Below are 22892 nucleotides of genomic sequence, written 5' to 3' on the forward strand. Positions count from 1 at the left end.
ACGCGCTCCAGCAAATGTAAGAATTACTGTTATTAATATGTGGTAGAAGGCATTTATTTAAAAAGAATCAATAATTGGCAGGCAATGAAAACCATATATTTTCACCCACTCTTGTCAGTTCAAGGATGTGTTCAAGGATGTTCATCTGCTGAACAGATCCAAAAAATCGTTTTATTTATGTTTTCAATAGAGCTGCTTTAACATTCAACATGGGTTTTGTTAGGTTAACTTATGTTCACTGCCTACAATACTTTGTGTGCTTGTTTAGTGCACCTTTGATGCAATGGAAGTATTTGTGAATTAAAAGGTTTCAATTGTTATAAATCACACCTTACACAAGAATAATACCTCACAAGATCTCACAAGTGAGGATCGAATGAAGAAGGCCCTTTGGATCTCAACCTTCCAGAATAGAACACCCACTCTACTGTCCTCCCATCACAGCATCTCGCTGTGTCTTAAATGAGTCCTGAGTCCTGGCCTCAATCACCCTTCTCAATAACCTGTTCCAAACATTAATCATCTCCTCCTTCCAGAATGGACTGTACGACAGGACTTTGAACCCGCAGTCTAGTGTCCTGACCAACAATCCTCCCAGATCACTTCATGACTATTTGCGGGGAAGTTGCTGCGATCGCCAAATATTACTATGCTCTGTGTAGTAATTCCTGTGAAGCGCTTTGGGACACCTTCCCTCTGTGAAAGGTGCTGTATCAAAAGCAAGGAATATTTAGAAAAATCAGCCCGGTTGTCTTCCCAGCTCAACATTCAACTGTTTCTTCAATGAGTCCAGCGATCTAGCTTGAAGACTCTCTCAGACAAATCTTTCCAGCTGTGTGAAGAAAAACTAGTTCTCGAAGTCTCTGCTGAAGTTGCCCTGAAGTCGTGAACTCTTGTCCTCTTGTCCCACTAGTTGTGAGTCAATGGCAACGTGTAGCAATCAACGGCTACAGGTAATTTTACAGACGGCAAGGTCAAATGGTTTCTGAGTGGTTTCGGATATCTCATTGATGTAATTGAATGGAGTAGCAGGCGGTTAGAGTCAGCGTTGGCGCAATCAGCTTCCTTTTACAATTGGTCTTCCTACTGTGATGGTGCTTTGCTTGCTTGAGCAGAATATTCTTGATATTGTTTGCTGGCAAAAGGCAGTTGACAGACAGACACAGAGGAGAGGTGCTTGTCATTTTAAGGCATGTCACTAGCGACTCGGTGTATCACAGAACAAGCAAATCCTCCAATAAACTCGGTTACTTTCTTTTGTGGCAAATTGCATTGCCTTCTACGTCTTACAATAAAAAATCATCCTGGTAACAGTTAACCCCATAAAGGCCAGCATTAGCAATTCCTACGTCAAAAGAGGCCAAAGAGATTTTATTCATCAGTTTTCTTCGGGAACAATCAATTCACTTTATATTAAATTCTATGGAGCGCTTTGTGACATCTCAATGATGTGTAAGGCGCTATATCAAATGCAAGGATTATTATAGCATAGTATTATTATAACACTGTGATTTTCGAGGAAAAAAATCCAATTTCCAATAATTCCATGATTGTATTTTATTCAGAATGTTATTTTTTCTAGGCGTCAAATTGGCAGAGAGCAAATGTTTCTTTTGAAATCTGGAAATGACTCTGAGGAGCTAAAGGACTAAATACTTCAAACCCGGGGGGAGGGGGATTCTGCTGACATTAATAAGGTGGTTAAACTGCATTCTAATCTTTTATGGTGTCATTGGAATCCGCTCTGCTGAATAACTCCCTTATGATATTTGCCATTATTGCTCTCTGGTGGTGGAGGCATCTCATTCCAGTTCAAATTTCCGAATTCCCCGCTTGCAGGACTCCCCATCTGCCCCCTACACAAACTGCGGACTGTCCAGAACTCCTGTCCTCTCCCACACACACCCTCGCTTGCTAGCTGATCTCTCCTTCCCCCCACCACCCCATCCACGTTCACCCACGCAGAATCGCAAAATTGATGGGGCGAAGAGGGTTTCCTGGAGGTATTAAACCCTTTCAAAAAAAAATAATAATCATAATTTGGTCACTCAATCCACGGCTGTTTGTGGGACGCTGCTGCGCGCAATTGGCTGCCGCGTTTTGCCCACCAAATACGCAGTCACTATTTTATATTCTGTGAATCACTGTGAGAGGTCTCGATGACGTAATAAGGAGCTACATCAAATGCAGGAATTATTCTACACGTCTGTATGTGTCTGCGTGGGCCTATGCATGCATACTCCAAATTAACATCACGTGAATTCGTGCCCTCAGTGTAACTGGACCTTTTCAGTTCAACCAAGACTTTCTTTAAAACCACACTCGATTCAAGACGATTTCCGGGAACCTCCAGTCCTCTTATGAAATAGTAATTCATCCTCGTGGCATGGGACAAATACAAAACCTTCTGCATTAGAAAGAGGAATGAAATAATACGTGCGGAAAAAAAACAGCACTGAACATCCATTCTGCCACTGCTTGTTCTGCTCAAACTACCCTACAATTTATCATGTCCATATTGTCCTGTGTGTGGTCTGTCAGTATGAGTAAACCTATACAGGCTGCCCCTGCAATGCTCCGTTTACGGTCTGGAAAGCAGGAGTCTGGGTTGCTGAAGAATGTGCAGAAAGTCATATTGATATCTTCTGAAGCTTCAGGGCTGCTCACTCCACAGTCTACGATTTGTGCAATCGGAACAAACCAGCATCTCCCTGTCTTTAATCTGTTTTACTTCGCTTATTCCTACGCCTTCTCTGACAAGCAGAGCCAGCTGAATTCTTTCTCAATCAGGGCTGAGGGGAAGCTGGTTTCCAAGCTCCAAAAGTGACATGATTCTGGGCATCCGTACCCTATTTCTCACCGGGCACAAGTCCATAAAACCCCCCGCCACATGGAGCAAATTGAATTTGATGCTGTGGCTGGAGAAAGCATTAGACTGATGGGCACGGAAAGGTAGAAGTCATACATTTACATGCCACCGAGTGCTGTTCAGAAATCCTATGCATGGCTCCATTTGGAGCAAAATCCCCCACTGTATTACACCCCCCACCTTTGCTGAAGGTGGAGACGCACTTATGCCAATGGCTACAAAAGGTGTCTATTCGTTGCACATACGTAAAGCTCACTACCGTATCCATCAGTTCTACTTAGGTGCCCTTCTGTGTCAAAAATAGAGGAAGATATGTAGTCGCGTAGTGTTGTGGTTAGGGCACTTGCCTTACAAGCGAGAGGACCCCTGTTCAATTCCCGAGCAGGGCAAAACCCCAGGCAAGTTTCCTCACTCCACAAGCCTCTGTTTGCCTAGCAGTAAGTAGGAACCCAGTTGTTCATCAATCGGTGGATCGCGTTCCCCGGGGTAATAATCCCTTCGAAATAAAATAATAATAAATAAATAATAATAATTTGGTGACTTAGTCCGCGACTGTTTGTGCGCAATTGGCTGCCACGTTTCGCCCACAAAATACACAGTCAATTCACTTTACAGTATATTCTGTGAAGCGCTTTGAGACGTCTCAACGACACAAGGCACAATATCAAATGCAAGGATTATTATTATAAGATTCCATTACCAGCATTGCCAGCCCTCACCCGACAAAGCACAAAAATTCATTCAAAACAGATTTATTTTATATTTATAGATAAACAGTTACAGTACAATCCAACAGTCCAATAAAATTTGCATTTATATCGCAACTTTCAAGTCGGGAGGACATTTCAGAGCACTTACTTACTATAAATAAGGTTATCTGCTGGTTGCTGTCAAAGGAAAAAAAACTAGAACTTACTAATTCAGCGTCGCTTCTCAAAAAAGCCAAAAAAAAGCCAAATGCCACAGAATTATTAGCATTAAAGCGTATTCTTTCACACGTTATCAATAAAGAACAGTCATTTCTTTAGCAGGTCTTAGCAGCTCTGAATGACAGTAGCACAAAAGTACTGCTATTGCCCATTCTCTCTCCCTCTATAGCCTGACTCTGTCTCTCTGACACTGCACACCACAGTAATACTACAAATAATAATTCTTGCACTTGATATAGTGCCTTCAGCCTCCTTCCTATCCTTCCCCTCCCCGCTCTCTATCCCTCCTCATCTCAACCCCTCACTCAGGTCCAAATCCCTGACTGTCCAGTGCCTTGGGACGTCCTCCCGACGTGAAAAGTGCTGTACAACTGTAACTTGTTGTTGTTCTGTTGTTGCCTTATCACATTGTTGAGACGACTCAAAGCGCTTCACGGAATATATTGTAAAGTGGATTGACTGCGTATTTTGTGGGCGAAACCCGGCAGCCAATTGACCGATCGAGCCAGCTCATGATTGCGTCCGTCGCTGCATCAAGCGCACAATAAGCTGATGAACATCACCAGCCGGGGCCCAGAGCACACAAAAGAAGCACAGTTTTAGCAAATGGACCTCCAAGCTTGGCTGTTGGTTGAATATCAATCGATGTCACTGCCTGTGCAATGGTTGACATTTCAACCTAAGTCAAATGACCACATAATAGTATGATAATCCCTTGCGCTTCACAGGATCCTATTTTGTCCACAAAATATCCAGTCAATGCACTTTACAGTGTATTCTGTGAAGCGCTTTGAGACGTCTCGAAGACGTGATAAGGCGCTATATCAAATGCAAGGTTTATTACATTATTATTATTACTATCAAGTGTAGTGACTGAATATTTGTAGATAAAGGGGAAAACAATGAACTCGGAAAATCCTGAGCAGAATGGTAAGAGGGGCAAATGCTGGAAAGAAAAACGAACTGAGATGAGCTCGGAAAGAGTCAGGAACGAGAAGAGATGAGAAAATAAAACAGATTGAGACAAGTTAGAACAGAGGCATTATTTAAGAGGAGGGGGTTTGGGGTGGAGGGGGGGGGGGGGGGGGAGAGAGCGAGACAGACTGGAAACGTGGGCGGGACACATTGAACCTGGAAAGGGAAAGGGATTGGACAAATTGGAAAGACTGTATAAGCAGGATTCAGCCGCTGCCAGAGCGCTGAAAGCTGAACGAAACCAATCACTGTCTGTGAAATAACTGGTGGCTGACCTGAGTCTCTTGCAGCTCTGTTTCAAATCAGGGAAATGGCAGCACATTCATATTGCTACCTTCTGCAGGAAAGGAATGCAGTCAAACAGAAGGGAAAGCTTGTCTGAAAGCCAAGTCCTATTCGCATTTTTTCCCTCCTCCCCACCCCCACTCTCATCGCACAGCCCGGCACAGCACAGCCTAGTCTGACAAGCAGCACATGTGAGAGCCCAAAAGCTTTCAGATCTTATTGCAGGGAATCACTCAGTCGCTGTTTCCTTTGCGGCAATTACACCAGACAATTGCGACTAATCTGCGGGGCCATTTCTTTGACTTGTGAACCCCGACCCTGGAGGGGAAAGCTTGATGTACACCGGTGGCCCAATGGTTGACCTTTCCTCATCTTTTGGGCCCTGCCAGAGAGAGAGAGAGAGAGAGAGAGAGAGGAGAAAAAAAAGGATTTGCTTTTGATTCGAGCTTGTTGAAACCATATTGCTCCTCCGAGCTTTGCGTTCTGAATTCTTCAACAATCCTGAACCTTTCAGCGTTGTGTAGCGGGAGAGCTGGCAGCAACATGATCTTGAAGCAAGACATTTCACTCCATGCCCTGCTCGGTACTACAAACCCGATCAATCACAGCTACTGAGAATCGTAGTAGATTTCACATGGAAGTAAAAAGTAAAAACAACGTGTACTGATAGGGATGGGGAATACGCCGCAATTTTTTGGGCTCTGCTGGCAAAATGCATCGTTGCATTAAAGCGCACATTTGTTAAAAGAACTCTTAAAGGAATACTGCACCACAGAATTTACCCCCAAAGACTATCCTTGAAGGAAGGAGGGGGAGTAAACAGGATAATAATAATAATAATAGTAATAATAATAGTAATAATCCCTGCATTTGATACAGCGTCTTATCACATCTTCGAGACGTCTCAAAGCGCTTCAGAGAATGTACTGTAAAGTGAGTGGATTGTATATTTTGTGGGCAAAACTCGGCAGCCAATTGCGCAGTCGTGGTTCACGCGACAACATTTTTTATTATTATTATTTATTATTTCCGTGGAGCTGAGCTGGTTCCAAGGTGACATGCTTGGCAACAGAATGTTGGAAACCTTAGTGACGGTCTCAGTAGACAAGTTAATGAGCCAAGCTGGTCCTCAGTGCTCCCAATAAACTGCTTATGAGAGACCAGACAACCTGACTCATCTGCAGGAATTGGAGAGGAGTCTTTCTACTCAGCTCCTGTTAACCCCACAATCCAAGGACCTTCTTGGTAAGGTTGTCCTCGCTGGACAAGCAATGGGGAGCTTGCCAGACAGTGGCACACACAATGAAACACACACTCTGGAGATCCCTAAGCCCGTTCCACGTACAGGGATGTTTCCATGCCTAGATGCTATACATATGTGGAATTCTCAGTCTGCTTTGGATACTCTTAAGCACGGTAATGGATTTGTGAATGTGTCAGACGCCTGTCTGACCAAAATAAAATGCCACATACCATATTCCCCGCCTCAGGCCCTCAGGTTAGCAGGAGTGCATCAGTAAATAGATAATAATGTGCAGCTTTGTGAGCAACTACAGTAGATTTAACCTTGGAGGTGTGAGGTGAATATATGTCATTCATACCGACACCTATACAATACAGTTTACATTTATATACCGCCTTTCACATGGGGAAGACGACGACAACAACAACAAAATTGCATTTGCAAAACGGCTTTCACGTCAGGAAACAAAATAAAGCGCCCAACGCTGCTTAACACTGCTGAACTGGCAGCCGTGGCATGGGGTGGGAACGGAGGGAATTGGGGAGGGAGAAAGCTGTCTGAAAGCACAACCCAAGAGGTACGTTTCGAGATGTGTCTTGAACGAGGGAAGGGAGGAGAACTAAACTGTGCCTGTTAGTGTGTGTGTATGTGTGTGCGTGCGTCTGTCTGCGTAACACCGCAATGTCTGTAGTTGACACGGCCTTACCCTGAGACAAATGACCATCACGCTTCCTCAGGCAGCAAAGGTACGTGAGAGGAGTGATGAGCAAAAATGAGGAGTGTCACAATCTCTTCCACACCTTCCTCCCCCACCTCCCCCCCACCCCCGCCCCACTGACTCACCCGCACTCCCCCCACAAAAAACAAGAGAGTTCAAAAACAAATGTTGATGGATTTGCCCAGCAGGGAGTCGGAGAGAAGACCTGCTATTTGAATGAAGAGTTGGAATGAAGTAGGGTTTGGGGAGAAGTGTTCGGAGGGATTTAGAGCGCGGGATTCATTGAGTGAAAGGGAGCGAGCTCGAGAGTGGACACAGTAAAACTCGTATAAGTCCGATCTGTACGAATTGTAAATTGGCTTAAGTGGTAAATCTTAGTAAATTGTAAATGCAAGGATTATAACAATGCAAGGATTATTATCTGCCCCCGTTCAAGAGTTTATATTCAACGCAAGTTTGACGTAACTCATACACATTGCATGAGTCATATTAAATGTATGGTCCCAACTGATATGACTTATGTGAGCTTTACTGTACAACATTGAGATAATATGCATGAGAGGATATCAGTGGCACCTGCTGGATTTCACCATATTTGGTGTTACTCTGACAAGCAGGCGTGGCCAGGCAAATCTCCTTCATCCCAGTTGATTATTTTCCTTTGCTTTTTTATATTAAAAATAAACTCCCACTTTTAGTGTCCGGCACGTACAAAATGAACACCACTTTCAAACAAGACTGTAATGTGTCGAGCTCTTTTTTAAAAAAAAAATTATTATTGAATCGAATTCTTGCCATTCACTTCATTTTAATAAATTAGTTAGGAATTTAGAAAGAAAGAGAATTTTTTTTAAAACTCATAGCCTTTTATTGTGTTCATTGTTGTGCGTTGTGTTAGAAAAAAGTAAAGTCCCGTAGTAGATGGTGAGAGTGCTCGCCTCGCAAACGAGGGGACCTGGGTTCGATTCCCGGTCAGGGCAAAACCTTAGGCAAGTTTCCTTAATACACATGCCTCTGTTTACCAGCAGTAAGTAGGAACCCGGTTGTTAGTTGTTTAGTGGATCACTTCCCGAGGGCAATAACCCTCACAAAAATCTGATCACTGAATCCACGATTGTTTGCGGGACATTGCTGAACGCAATTGGCTGCTATATTTTGACCATAAAATACACAGTCACTCCACTTTGCAGGACATTCTGTGAAGCGCTTTGAGACGTTTCAGCGATGCGATAAGGCGCTATTTCAAATGAAGGATTATTGTTATCATAAAAGTATTTTTGTGCTTTTTTTTTGTTTGGGAAGAAAAAAAATGCATGTTAACCTCCTCCCGAGTCCCCTAAACTTTTGAGGCACAATAATCCATCACTTATTTACCAAAACTGTAACATCCCCACTACACAGCTTGGCAACCTGTAACTCGACTCCACTCATGAGCTCATCCAAAACAGTTGTGAAAGTCGACATCCAAAGACTTGCAAGAGTTAAGTTACATTTGTGGGGCTGGTGAGATCAGCCAGGAGGAGGGGAGTGTGCTTTTGGGGGGGGGTGAGATACCAGACTGGGATTGCAGAGCTTGAACTTCAGTTGCTAACAATTCAACAGGTTTCCTCTTTGGAGAGAGGGAGAGAGAGAAGAGAGGAGAGGAGAGGCAGAAGAGAGAGGACAGAGAGAGAGAGAGAATAAAGTGAGACCTCAGTGAGACAGACCTACTGTGTGCAGTGAAGACACTGACAGCTATCAGACAGCCCAATTAGTGCAATCGTTAAGGTAAGTCTTGCAATGACTCTGGATGGTAAATGGTGGTAATGAAGCAAAAGGAGGGAGTGAGTGCTGAATTACTGGCTATTCCCTCTCCCCTCTCTCTCTCTCTCTCTCTCTCACACACACACAGTCAGGACAGAGCTGCAAACACACTCTCCTTCATTCATAAAGCCTGAACGTGGTTACCTGGAGACCTCAGGAGATGTCTCTCCCTCTCTCTCTGCTCCATGTTAAACAGGACTTTAGCTTCGGGAAAAAAACTCCCCACTGAGATGGAAAGGTATTGGGGTCAGGATCCAGCCTTGTCAGATCACGTAGTTCTTTTTTTTTCCATGGGATTGAATGAAATTCAGCACCAATATATTTGCTTTTCACCAGCATCTGTGAATAATTAGCATCAGTTTGCAGTAAGTAGTTTGGACAGTAAGGCTTTAACACGAGCAATTTGGAGCTTTACTCCAAAGTGTTGAATTGATGGAATCACTCTCTTTCTCTCTTGTTTGCCCCTTATTTCCCCTACTTTCCTCTGGGTGTTTTCTCTCTCTCTTTCTCTCTCCCTCAAGTCCAATCGCTGTTGTATTTAAAACTCTGAAGCCTTCTGTCTCACTTTGCACCTCTGTTTGGCTGCTAACCTGGACTGGCTTTTGATATACCTCCCAGTGCTGCAACTTAATTTCCACTTCAAAGCTTAAGTCTTAAAAGTGGAAGGAGTTCTTTGCTGCAAGAATATAAGAATAATAACAATAATCCTTTTGCATTTGATTTAGCGCCTTATTACATCTTCGAGACGCCTCAAAGCGCTTCACGGAATATACTGTAAAGTGAATTGACTGTGTATTTTGTGGGAAAAATGCAGCAGCCAATTGCGCACAGCAGCGTCCCCACAAATAGCTGTGGAATCGAGTGGCCAATTTGTTAATTTTTTTGAAGGAATTAATTGCATTAATTAAGGAATGAATTAATGGGGTACAATGTCAGCACTACAGATACTGTACAAAATAGGTGATCAGTTAACAGCATTTGACTTCCTATGTGATCAGTGAATGTGGGTTGTGGGAACTCAAGCCGGCAAGTTATTGTACACCATCCGCGCTTGTTAAATAGATTTACACTGAAGCTCCCCAAACTTAACAAGAGGAGCAAATTTTAAAAATGTCCCTTGGCTTTCCTCATTAAATGGGTTTTATTTAACCTTTAAGACTATTTTTATGTATATGTGTGTGTGTATATATATATGAACATTGTTTTCAAGCAGTTTTGTTTTAATGTTTGCTAAATCCCAGGTATTGAGCAGAAATTAAAGGGTTTACTATCAGGGGAAATGAGGAAAGCTACAGTTATTATCACCTGCAAGTTAAGACATGTTAGATTTGATCTAGTAAGTGTGTTTAGTTGTGGATAGTGTTTGCTAATGGGTGACCGAGTTGACAGGCTGGTTAGCTGGTGATCAATCTGCATTAGCACCAAACCAGCAGTTTCAGCAACTTTTAAGAGTCGAGACTTAATTTGGTCATTGTATAAAGAGAGAGAGATGTGCTGAGTGCTACATGCTGTATATATTGAACGAGAAAGAGACAAAAAGTGAGAGAAAGAGACAGATTGCGAGAGAGAGAGAGAGAGCAGCAATATGAGAGAAAGACATAATGAGGGAAAGAGACAGAGACTGAAAGAAAGAGATATAATGAGAAAAATGATAGAGAATGAGAGGAAATAGACACAGGGAGACAGAATGAGAGAGAGAGACAGAGAAAGAGACAGAGGGAGACATCGATGATGACAGAAAGTATGACGAATAACTTAGAAATAGAGAAAACTGAGATAACCAACTAAATAAAAGTTTGCATGCGAGGAAAAACAGAGTGAATAAAGCTAACATGTTATTTATAGGAAGATATGATGTCCCTACCTCTCAAACCACACTAAGCTCTCTCTACTTGCTCAAAAATACTCCAGTGACTGGGAACAGCTGTAGTGTAACAATAACACAAAATAACTTAAAAGTTTCCTCTTGTTTTTTATGCATTTGATACAGCATTTTATCACGTCTTCAAGCCATCGCGTTCGACGGAATATACCGTAAAGTGAATTGACTGTATATTTTGTGGGCGAAACACAGCAGCCAATTGCGCACAGCAGCGTCCCCACAAACAGCCGCGGTTTGAAGCGAACAGATTATTATTTTTTTTAGTTTGTCTCTGCTTTCGAATGTTTCAAAACGGCACGAATCTGGGGGAAAAATAATGAGTTTTTTTTGAAAACCTGACCAGTGTTTTTACAGCGGGCTCTTTAGTAAATCTTAGGCTTTCGTATCGTATCGAGGATAAAATGCAAAGCCGAACGGTGGGATCTCTTTCCCCCTTTAAGTGATGTAACTCTATAATTGCTGCCCTTCCCTGCTGTTAGTATCCTGGGTTATTTTCTTGGTATCCCCTACTCTCTGAGACAACAGCAACAAATTACATTGGTATAACCCCTTTCACGTCGGGAGGACATCGCAAGGCGCTGGACAGTCAGTGTTTGAGGGAAGATATATCATCACCTCGCTTCTGTTGTTTTCCATCTCATTCATGTGTGAGGTCTTTCTCCAGGCATGTGGAGATAATTTAATGACAACACTCCCCCCCCCCCCCCCCCCACACCCAACCCCCGGTGTGCAAAGGGAGGGCAATTACAGTCGAGCTATTTGAGCCTCTGTCCGTTTTCTCTTCCCACCATCCAGTGTTGTCTTGTTTATTCATGTGTCGAGTCTCAAAAAGCATCGGGAGGTCCAGCAAGCGACTGGAATCTGCCTGGAATGTGCTTCTATTTGCATTTTTTCTCTCTTTCTCTCTCTCTATCTCAGCAATTCACCCTGTTGGTGTGTTTGTCTCATCTGCATTTCAGACGAATTGGATCTATTTGGATGGCAGGACCTTATAGCACTACTAATAATAATAATCCTTGCATTTGATATAGAACCTTATCACGTCGTCGAAACGTCTCAAAGCGCTTCGAGGGATACACTGTAAAGCGAATTGACTGTAAGCAAAATGCATTGAAATGGCAAGATTCCCTTTCAATCATAATAATCCTTGCATTTTTGGTACAGCGCCTTATCACATCATCGAGTCGTCTCTAAGCAATTTATAGGATATACTGTAAAGTGGATTGACTGTGTATTTTGTGGGCGAAACATACAGCATCAAACGCACCCGGCCACACACACATACACACACCATCTCCTTCCCTCCCCACACCCTCCCTCCTCTCAAACTCCCTCACCCCAGCAAGTGAGCTAAAAATAGTGGAACATATTGGGAGAAAGAGTGGCTTTCACATTTCTCAGCAGCTGGTGACCAAGATTAGACAGAATATACTCCTCTGATCACAGGCAATGAAAGAGCTTCACAAGAGGTGTTCTCCCCTTCACTCAGTGGGTAGCGTCCTGGATCGCTTAAACATAAATTGAAGTTAAACGGAGGCAAAAATAAATGAACACTAATCCTTGCCTTTGAGCACTCCAAGACACCATCCAGCCTGAAGGGCGCTGTATAAATGCAAGTTGTTGTTGTTGATGCAGCGCTTTCCATGTCAGGCGTATGTCTCAAATCCCTTTTCAGCATTTAATGTGAAGTGTGGTGACTGTGTATTTGGCAATGATATCAGCAATGGAACCGCAGCTTTTCCATTGAGGCACGGGTGTGAATGTGTAAATTTGATCATCAATGCAGGAAAAATCAGTTCTCTATGACGTTTGCACACAGTGAAATCCCGTTCACTGATACATCTGTAAGCCAGCACCTAATTACATAACCCTATCGCAGTGACATAACTCGAGAAACAAATGTTATGCGAAATGTGCACATCGTTTCATTGCCTGCTGAAGCTATCTGAAATTCACGGCATTCCTCTATCACCAACATAGCTCCAGTCTTGCTCTCACATATCAGCTGTTGTAGGTATTTAACACACCCAGTTTACAGAATGCCGTGTTTAGGAAGGAAATTTAAAAAATGAGACTTAAACAAAACCAAACAGAAATCTAGATGCGAGTGAGCTGCCAGCCTTTGCCAGGCCTGTGCTATAAGTTCAACAAAAGGCAACTGGATTAGTTTGTGTATGGATTTAAATAGCATTCGCATAACATCATAGGATGAAAAAGCAACTGTACTGATAGCACCTCCAGCAACTCAGCGATCCAGTGAATGGGTTAAATAGAGTCAAGCGAGAGAGGGCTCAATAGCTTGAAGGGTCTGGCAACCAGTCCTGATGTTAATCGTGACGGGGATCCTAAATTGATACTCTCGACTTTATTGCTTCTTACTTCCTCTAGGTTTGTTTTCATTCCTTCATTTTTCAAAATAAATATAAGTTAATGCCCCAGAAATATTTATGGATATATGTTTATATGCCATTGGAATAGTGAGGAGGAAGAATAGCAGCATTGTACAGCACAGTGTTGAAACTAATTAAATATTAGATCCCCTAACTATAAAGGGTTCTAATTTGCAGTATTTCTTAAAGAGATTTCTAAGTAAGAAATCTCCTGTTGAGCAAATGAAAACTCCTTTGAGCAACCCAGTGATATCTCATGCCGACCCAACAGGAACTCAAGGATTTCTGCATAAAAATACAGTCACTACACTTCACGTGAATCTTGTGAAGTGCTTTGAGACGTCCTCCTGGTGTGAAAGGAGCTGTACCATAATACAAGGACTGTTATAACTCCGTTCCGACGTGATCTACTTCCAAAGCAGAATTCCCGCAAGTTTACAGGAACTCGAACTAATTACTTAGTTGGCAATTGAGTTTAAGACGGCAAATTGAACCCCACATTGCGTTTGTGTAATGCAGATGTGTACGCATTTCTTTACTTAGCGTTAAGAGACTTCTAGGAAAGAGACACATTTCACCCACAAAATAAAGTCAATCCACTTTACAGTGTGTCCTGTGAAGTGCTTTTGAGACGTCTCAACAACATGATAACTAGAGTCGTGAAGATCAACAAACAATGAGGGCAGTGTGTTAAGCATTGGCACCCAGTCTCCATGATTGACATTAGTGAAGACTGACCTCCATATCACATGCAAGGATTATTATTATTATTATTATCGTTTACTAGGGATACTAGGGATATCAAGCGTTCAGCCACAATCGCTATTTAACCAATTTTCTTCCTTTGTCTTGGGTTTTTTAAGGTACGAGACCTCAGTACTGGAGAGCTAACCAGTTTAGCAACTTCCACCAGTCACCATCAACAGCAAGCACTTCGAACTCAGGTACAGAAATGGCAAGTCAAGTAAAGATATCATATAACTGTGTTGCTTTAACCTTGTAAGAATTAATCCTCTCCCCCCACCACCCCGCCCTCTGTCCCACTTCCCAACCCAGCCACACTTACGAAGCCTCTGAATTGGACAGCTAATTTAACGGCAAGTTATTGCACTTGTGCTGGATTTGTGTTACCCGAGGTGATTACCTGCACCTCCCAAGGTGGTTCTTTGTGCTGCCTCTGGAAGCAACAGCACCAGATAATCAAGGCCTCGTGTGTCCTGCTCTGCTCTGCCAGGCGTTCTGCCCAGGGATGCACTGAGCTGTCAAGACTGTCCCAAAAGACCACCTATGCATTTTGCTTTTGCATTGCATTGCGCTGCTAGTCTGTCGGGGCAGGATTTGGGGGGAAGCAGAGAAAATACTGTAAGGCACAATTCAGGAACTGCGCGTGTTTAAGCCCAGTGTCCTCAGGGCTACTTCAGAGCTGGTTCCAAGTGAACCGATTCTCGAGGATCATGCAAAGGAAGGTCAACGTTGAACATTGGGATTCTTAGAGACACAAGAGAGGGAGCCTTTCATCCGGGAAACATGGTTTAGATTCTGAATTCATGGTCATGAAGGTCAACAAACAATGGGGGTAGTGTGTTAAACCTTGGCACCCAGTCCCCATGACATGAGGTTAGTGAAGCTTGACCTCTCACATAATAAGTATTTCACCATAAATTAGATATGTTAATGAAACGGTTGCGTAATATTCCAGGCCGCATCATGAGTTTTGCCAGGAGCTTGTAAGGCAGCCTGACTATTTGCCACTGTAAATGCTTACACACTGGAGTCATGTCTTCAAAATATGCGTTCGAATCTTGTTTTATGTCAAGCGCTTATTTAAAGCGCTCCGAGACACCGTCTGGTGTGAAGGATGCTATATAAATGCAAGGTGTTGTTGTCGTCGTCAAGCACATGCGGGTTTTAATTCATTCTTACGTGTAATTAAAATCTTGTTAATACAGTCAAAAGAATTAAGGGGTAAACACGACTTGAGTTAACGCGTTTGCAAGTGTAAATAGAGTTGAAAATGTTGCTCAACTAAAAGCTTGCTAAACCAACAATTAGATCTTCGCATTAGTGCTTCCCACCAAGTCCTCCGTTAACTCAGCTGTGGTTCTCCCAACAGGAAGAAATTAGCCGCGTTGAGTAATTAGTTCGAGGGAATGAGAGGACGAGCAGTAGGGAAGCAAACAAAGACAGTGATCTGCCACAGCTCCATGTTGGACTTCTCATTACTCACAGCGGGACTGAAGCTCACTCCTTTCCAAATACCCCTGGCCACTGACAAGGGGGGAAAAAAAATAACCTCAGCAATTAAATTTGGCCTCGCTGTCTCTCAGACTCACTTTTTTTTTAATTCACTCTCCCTGACATTGCCCTTCACGGTCCAGTGTGCCGAGATATTTTGTGTTCTTTCTTCTCTCTTTTTCGCAATCCAAGCAAAAGCCATTTTGAAAGGAAAGGGGAGGAGAGGGAGGGGAGAAGTGAGAAGGTGGAGGAGGGGGGCGGGGGGGAGGAGTAGAATTCTTGGTTGTAATGTCTTGATGTTCTTCTTAAAAAAAACATGAACTTACGGCTGATTTGCACACCCTGTTGCACTCCCTCCCTCCCTCCCTCCTCTAGTTCAAGGCACGTCTCAAAACACATCTCTTTGACCGCACTTTCGGTCATCTTCCCCCCAAACCCCCAGCCCTCTTGGGTACCAATCCAGCATTGTCAAGTGCTTTGAAACGTCCTCCCGATGTGAAAGGCACTGTACAAATGTAGAGTACTGTAGCGATGACATGAAACACGTTCTAGTACTGTATGTTAGATTGTATTTCCCACAATTCCTTTTTTCTAAATGCAGAAATCGAAAAGAATGACAGTATAATAAAAATCTAAAAAAAACTAAAAGCCCTGAAATTTCTTGTGGTTAGACAGGCCGCTTATTCAGGGTTAATTTGGAAACTGGTCCTTTTGAAGAAACCTTAAATTTAAAGACAAAATGGTATAAGATGAAATCTCGCAGACGTGATACTTTGTTTGTAGAGTTCCACTGGATGGAATCCACATCTGTCCTCTACTCTATCGTCAAGATAACGTGGATTATTGCTGCTCTGTACACATTACCAGACCAGACAGGAAAGGGAGACCGTAACAGAAAAGAAGCTGGTTTAAAAAGCAAAGCTGCTGATATCGTGGCGTCCTGGCATTGCTTCGATGATCTCTGACCCCCCCCACCCCCCTTTAAAAAAAATTCTGCGCACCTAGGTTTGCATAACAGGGAGTAGAGTTTCGATTGACACTGGGCTCTCACTTTACGCTGAGCGCTGCGAATGAGCTCAATTCAGATTTCAGCTCCACTGCCGACACCTGTACATTTATGGATTGTTATGACACAAAGAACACTGCCACGGATTACATCTGCTTCACAGCGTCGGGGGCTATTTGATCGGTGACGGCCTGCTGGCTTCAGATCTTTCTGAAACTGCGGCTGCTTTTAATCTGGCGTACACACATGCATGCTCGATGCTGAACCCCATTCAATTTGGAGCAGTTTAAATCAGCTCTAACTGAACTAGCGAGCTTAATGAGCAGCGCCTATTCAATCAGTTATTGATTCCCTTCTGTCAGCGCTTGGCGTTCGCGGCGTGTGCTGGTGATGCTTTCTTTTCTGGCTGAGATCACAGTTCATATCTAGCCGTCGGCCTGGCTCAATCAGTTGCTCTCTCTTTTCTGAGTCAGACATTGTGGGTTCAAGCCCCCCCCCCCCTCACGTCGGGGACTTTGAGCTCACAGTTTAGGCTGTCACTCCAATACGGCGCTGGGATGGAGTGTGGTACTGTCAGCGGTGCCGTTAAACTGAGGTCCCGTCTGTGTCTGTTCCAGTGGACGTTAAAGATCCGATTCAAAAGATAATTGAGTTTCTCCCAATGTCTTGGCCAACCATCCCCAGATCAAATTGGTCATTCAACTCATGGCTGTTTGTGGGGACATTGCTGTGTGTAAAGCTGGCTGTTGGGTTCATCCACAATCGACAACCCACAGTGACTACACTTTACAGTAAATCCTGTGAAGTCGTTTGAGACGTGAAAGGCGCTGTATCAGATGTAAAAATTATTGTCATATTTGTAAATTTTACCCATATTACATACTCCTGCTTTGTCCTCTCTCAGACAGGTAGTGAGCAACGTCTTACCATACTGGAGTACTAGATGCTCTTGGCAAAGGATTTCCTTGTGAATAAACATCAGACCCTCTGATCGGTGTGACCTGCTTGTATTTTGCACAGACCTTGCCACCAAACGAACCCGGTTATCAATTCTTTCACCTAACTCTGGCGGTTCATTGTAACTGCCTTATCACAGAATCCCACGGGGTAAATTGTGGTGACAAATCATCCAGTTTATGAGATTGTTTGTTTGGTATTGCAAAGATGTGGGGGTCACAGAGGGAGAAGTCGGGAAAACCCACTTTGTAGAGGTTGCAGAGTGTAGTTCAGCTGCAGAATACATAGTCAATTCGCTTTACAGTATATTCTGTGAAGCACTTTGAGACGTCTCGAAGACATGATTAGGCTCTGCGCAAAATGCAAGGATTATTGTATTATTATTCATTTTCCTTTCGCTGGCAAGGAATTTTACTGCTGGCAATTGATTAGAAGTTTGAACTGAATTGACTCACAAGTGTGTTTTTTGCTGAAATTCATCTACTGCAGCTATGTTTATATTTTCCACCTCATTTACGTCTCCCTCCCTTACCTCCCTCCCTCCGGCCCGCCCCCACCTCCTGCAAGATGCCCTGTCAAAAGGGGGAGCAGATGAAACCACCATAGGCTTCTGCTTACAGGGTCACTGTGTAACTCGACAGTGCAGCTGAGCTTGAGAACTCGAGCCCTTAGGAAACGAGGGCTAAATATACCTTGTACCACAGCAGAAAAGTAATAAACTGCACCACAGGAAAACTCATTTTGAATAATTTCCCCAACGTGTAGTAAACAAGGATGTGTGTGCGTGTGTGTGGTTTTTTTTCTTAAAAAATGTGCAGTTCAAGCCTGCAGTTAAAGAGTTAACATCTAAATGCGATGGAATACCTGCTTTGCTCTGCTCTGCTCTGTCTTCTGTTTGCCTTCCTCAGGGCAGGTGTCACAGCGGTCAGTTTGCAATGATGAATTGTTTAGATTCGGAAACCTGCTGTGCAAGGTTATACAATGCAAAAAAAAATCCTCTCTTCATTGTACCCTGGTAACAGCAAAGACCTTGAAGCAATGGAGCAACTGATAGCAGTAAGTTGTCCGCATCGCAAGCTGCAGATTTAATGTTAAACAAAGCTTTAATGCAGCTTTGGTAAAGCAAAGTAGAGTTGTTCTGGCTTTTGTCGGCTAATTGTCGAACATCAGGTGTAAAATCGTTCTTCTATTAATCATTCGTGTGATTATAGTTTTCTTTCATTTCAAAATTATATTTGACTGCGGAAACACTACTTTGATGAGCGAGTATTAAAGGTATGCAACAGGCTTCCTGTACGGTGGAAGCAGATAGTGTTGATTCTTTCAAGCACAAATTAGATAGATTTCTGTTCAGAAATAATCTCTCGAGATACAGTGCATAGTTTGGGGCGCGACATGTCAAGTGACTGCCAGGACAGTGGAAAGCAAACTAGATGGACCTTGGTCTTGTTTGGCTTAGCAAATTCTTATGTTCTTCTGTCCCCGAATGAAATTGGTCATTCTGTTGTGGGACATTCAGTCCCTGAATGGAAAACAATCGACTTGTTGGAAAGACTTAATTATTTATTCACAACAGGGTAAAGTTTGCAGCGTTTCATAACTCATTCCTTATGTTAATTAACACAGGGGAGTATGTTATGAATGCATTGTCACTAGACAGGGTCATATTTCAGGCAATATGAAACGCCGCCACTGGTGTGACAGTCTATCAAGACATAAGTAGTCTGCAGTACAGCACTTTGTATCTGTCTGTAGCACCGAGTGAAGCCAGAAAAGCACAGCGAGATCACAAGAGGATTGGGAACAAGTGACGTTATGATGAAGTGAAGTTACAGCTCTATGCACCTCAGTTACATATTTCCAAGCGCCTGATAATTAAAGTCCATTAGTGAGACCCTATGCACGAGAGATGAAAGCTTCCCCATTGTGTTGCTCTCATTCGCGAGAAATTATGTTTTAAACTAAAATAAGATTTCACCTCAAAAGACTCACAAACCGTCACCATTGTCAGTCTTCTGCAAGATTTCAGATGATTCGGCAATAAAGAGGCCAGCTATTTGTGCTATAACAAGTTCCAACTGATCTACTTTAATGTAGTCTCATCTCAAGATTACTCATTGCAACCAGAATCTGCTACTGAGCTCGGGATTGGTGTTTCAATAGAGACAATTCCGCTCACACGGACAGACACCAGAGAGAAAAAAAACGTTCTTGACCCAAAGGTTCATTGAGGAGAGGAGCAGGTGGCCAGGAAGGGTGGTTCAGGCCAGGATACTGGGACTCCTTTTCGGAACCAGGTTGATGGGAGGGTGGGTGGGTGTTCTGGAGGGATGAGATCAGATGGGCCGAATCCGAAGCGATCTTGCGATCTCGCTGTGCTTTTCTGATCAGTCGGACAGGAAGAACTTTTGGAAAAGTTTCAGGAATCTTGACAGCAGCGTTTCCATTGGACTGTATTTGCATTTGACGGGCTGGGTTCGTTTAGCTCATCAATCTGATGTCAGTGTTTAGTTTTTGACCTTCTCGCTGGTAACACTTTGGGAGGAAAAAGCAAGGCGGAAAATGCAGCAGAAGAACTCGCTTCAAGGTAATTTCTCTTGTCATAAAAATGTGACACAAGAGGGGTATTTACAGAAGGTGATGCATTTCAAAGCTGTGCGATTGTAGAAAGACAGACACTGGCGTTTTACCCGTCAGCATGAACCAGAAATCTATCTTTCAAGATGAGATTCTATCTGTTCTGTGCAGCAGTTATAGCAATGAAACTTAACCTGCTTTTAAATGCTAAAAGTGTGACACAGTAAAATAATTGTACGGAGCAAGAGAAGTCACTGAAATATTGGTCAAAGCCAAAACAGGAGAAACTGATTTAACAAGGGCCAGACAGTATATATAACGCGAGAGCATTATATAAACATTTTTTTTTTAAATTGACCGTCTTAAGATATTTTTAATTCCTCCAAAAAATTCTTACCAGAGTGACCCAGGCAGGGAGTAAAATTGCAGTGGAGAGAAATCTAAGGGACAGTTCAAAGATGAGAGAGAACAGAATAATTTTATCACTAACAGTAATACTCTCGAAAATCTTGCTGCGAATTTTACATAATGGAAGGTTGAGATATGCTGAAGGACCTGAGACTAGAATCTCTCTCTCTCTCTCTCTCTTTCGAGTCCAAGGTGGTGGCTGTCCAAATAATAATAGTAATAATAATCCTTGCATTTCATGTAGCACCTTATTATGTCTTCGAGACGTCTCAAAGCGCTTCACAGGATATACTGAAAAGTGAATCGACTATATTTTGTGGGCAAAACACAGCAGCCAATTACACACAGCAGTGTCCCACAAACAGTCGCGGATTGAAGTGACCAACTTAATATATTTTTGAAGGAATTATTACCCCTGGAAAAGTGATCCGCCAATAGACTAACAACCAGGTTCCTAGTTACTGAACAGAGGCGTGTGGAGTAAGGAAACTTGCCCAAAATAAAGGATGCAACATAAGTTAGCTTCAAATTCCCAAACGAACAGCTTAAATGACCACGAAGCAATTTCCAGGGCACAAAAGGCACATGTGGAAATAGATTTCACTGGGAGTTGGTGAGCACAAGGTCACAGCAGTGAGTGAACATTCCTGGCTTGTTTACTATCCTTCTCAGTGCTGTTTGACATGGGTGCTCTGGAATACTCACCGAGTGACACCCAGCAAATAGCAGCAGATGTTTAAAGGACCTTTCACTCCCACAGACATGGTTGTGAATTTGTGCTCTTTTCTCTTGCTGGGGCTGTTGGAATGCATTGCTCTCCGAGGCCAACTGTACATCAGCAAAGTGATAGACCATAGCGTGACTAGTGATGACTGAGCTCCAAGGTGATGTGCTTGGCAACGGAACGTCGGAATACAGTCTGTGCCAGTCTCGGTATTCCGGTTCCTCAGGCAGGCGACACGAAAAGCACAGTCACTGCACTTTACAGTAAATCCTGTGAAGCGCTTTGAGACGTCCCCACACTGACATGATAAGCTGTATCAAGTATTATTATTAAGAGAAAGAATGACTGAGTCCTTGTGGAGTCCTGTAGCTCAGTGGTTAGAGCACTCGCTTTGCAAGTGAGAGACCTGAGTTCAATTCCAGGCAGAGGGCGAAACCTCGGGCAAGTTTCCTTACTCCACACAGAGCCTAATAATAATCCCTCCAAAACCAAAAACAATAATAAATTGGTCATTTTCAATCTACGACTGTTTGTGGGATATTGCTGTGCGCAATTGGCTGCCGCGTTCGCCCACAAATATACAGTCAATTCACTTTGCAGTGTGTTCTGTGAAGCTCTTTGGGACGTCCTCCCAACGTGAAAAGCGCTATATCAAAATGCAAGGATTATTATTATTATTATTACACTGCCATGATTCTTTACGGTGACGCACAGCAAAAATCCTGCATGGGTATTAACCAGAGGAGGTTAAAAATAAGTCTCATAGACGGCACATGCCTAAAGCACACTCGCACTCCAGACAGTGGCACTGAGGCAAAATTCCAGTGGTTCAACTTTATTTTATTTTAAATTGAGTTCAAGTGGTGAGAGAGGAGTTGTTATTCTCCTCCTCCTCTCACTTATGCCGAGACATCAGTTGGAGACGTATTCCACTGGGACATTAGCTCTCCGGGACATTGCATCGTTAGACATTCTTCATATGTCAGCCCAGACACAGAGTGCTGGAAGGTACGTGTGTTTATTGCTCTGTGTGTGTGTTCAATAAAGATAAGTTAGAGACAGAAATGGCTTGCTGAAAATATGCTCGAGATGGGACATTGCAATGAGGTGTTAAAGAGGTGACAGAAACCAGGAACACACAAGTGATCTCGTAGCCAGACACCCTTTACAGACAGGGTAAGAGAAAAGGGGCCGGACAGCAGCTAACAAAGAGAATGAAGTGCTGTGTTAAACTGAATGGCCTTGCAAACTTCTCTTCGCTCATAAACTAACACTTACTTGCCTTGACTTCTCTGTGACACTGAACTTGACCTGATAAATAGGAGCACATGGATCCAGGATTGATGGATTTTCTTCTATACTTCTAGCTAATTAGTATTCAACAACAACAAAATGACATTTGTGCAGCGCCTTTCATGCCGGGAGGACATCCCAAGGTACTTGAGTTTCGGGCCCGAGCTGGGGGTCGGGATCGAGGAGGGTGGAAGTCGGAGGGGGAAGCAGGGTGATCGAAAGCATGGCCGAAGAAGAGGGTCTTGAGCGGGGCCTTGAAGGAGGTGGGGGCTGTTTAATAATAATGATAGTCCTTGCATTTGATATAGCGCCACATCACGTTATTCAGATTTCTCAAAGCGCTTTACAGGATATATTGTAAAGTAGATTGACTGTATTATGTGGGTGAAACAGGGAGTGAAACAGTCTTATGCAATGCAAAACTGACCACAGCATTGTCCCATCTGTGTTACACCAACAATTTTATGAAGAACCTTTAACAATGTGAAGGATGTCTCACAGGGCCGAGCTGGGATTGGAGGGAGCAGAGGAAGTTAGCGGGGAGGAAGATGACCAAAAAAGCTTTCGAAAAGAGAGGTCTTAGGATGGGCTTTGAAGG

The sequence above is a fragment of the Callorhinchus milii genome, unplaced genomic scaffold (assembly GCF_018977255.1).
Source record: "Callorhinchus milii isolate IMCB2004 unplaced genomic scaffold, IMCB_Cmil_1.0 Scaffold9, whole genome shotgun sequence".
Taxonomy (NCBI): domain Eukaryota; kingdom Metazoa; phylum Chordata; class Chondrichthyes; order Chimaeriformes; family Callorhinchidae; genus Callorhinchus; species Callorhinchus milii.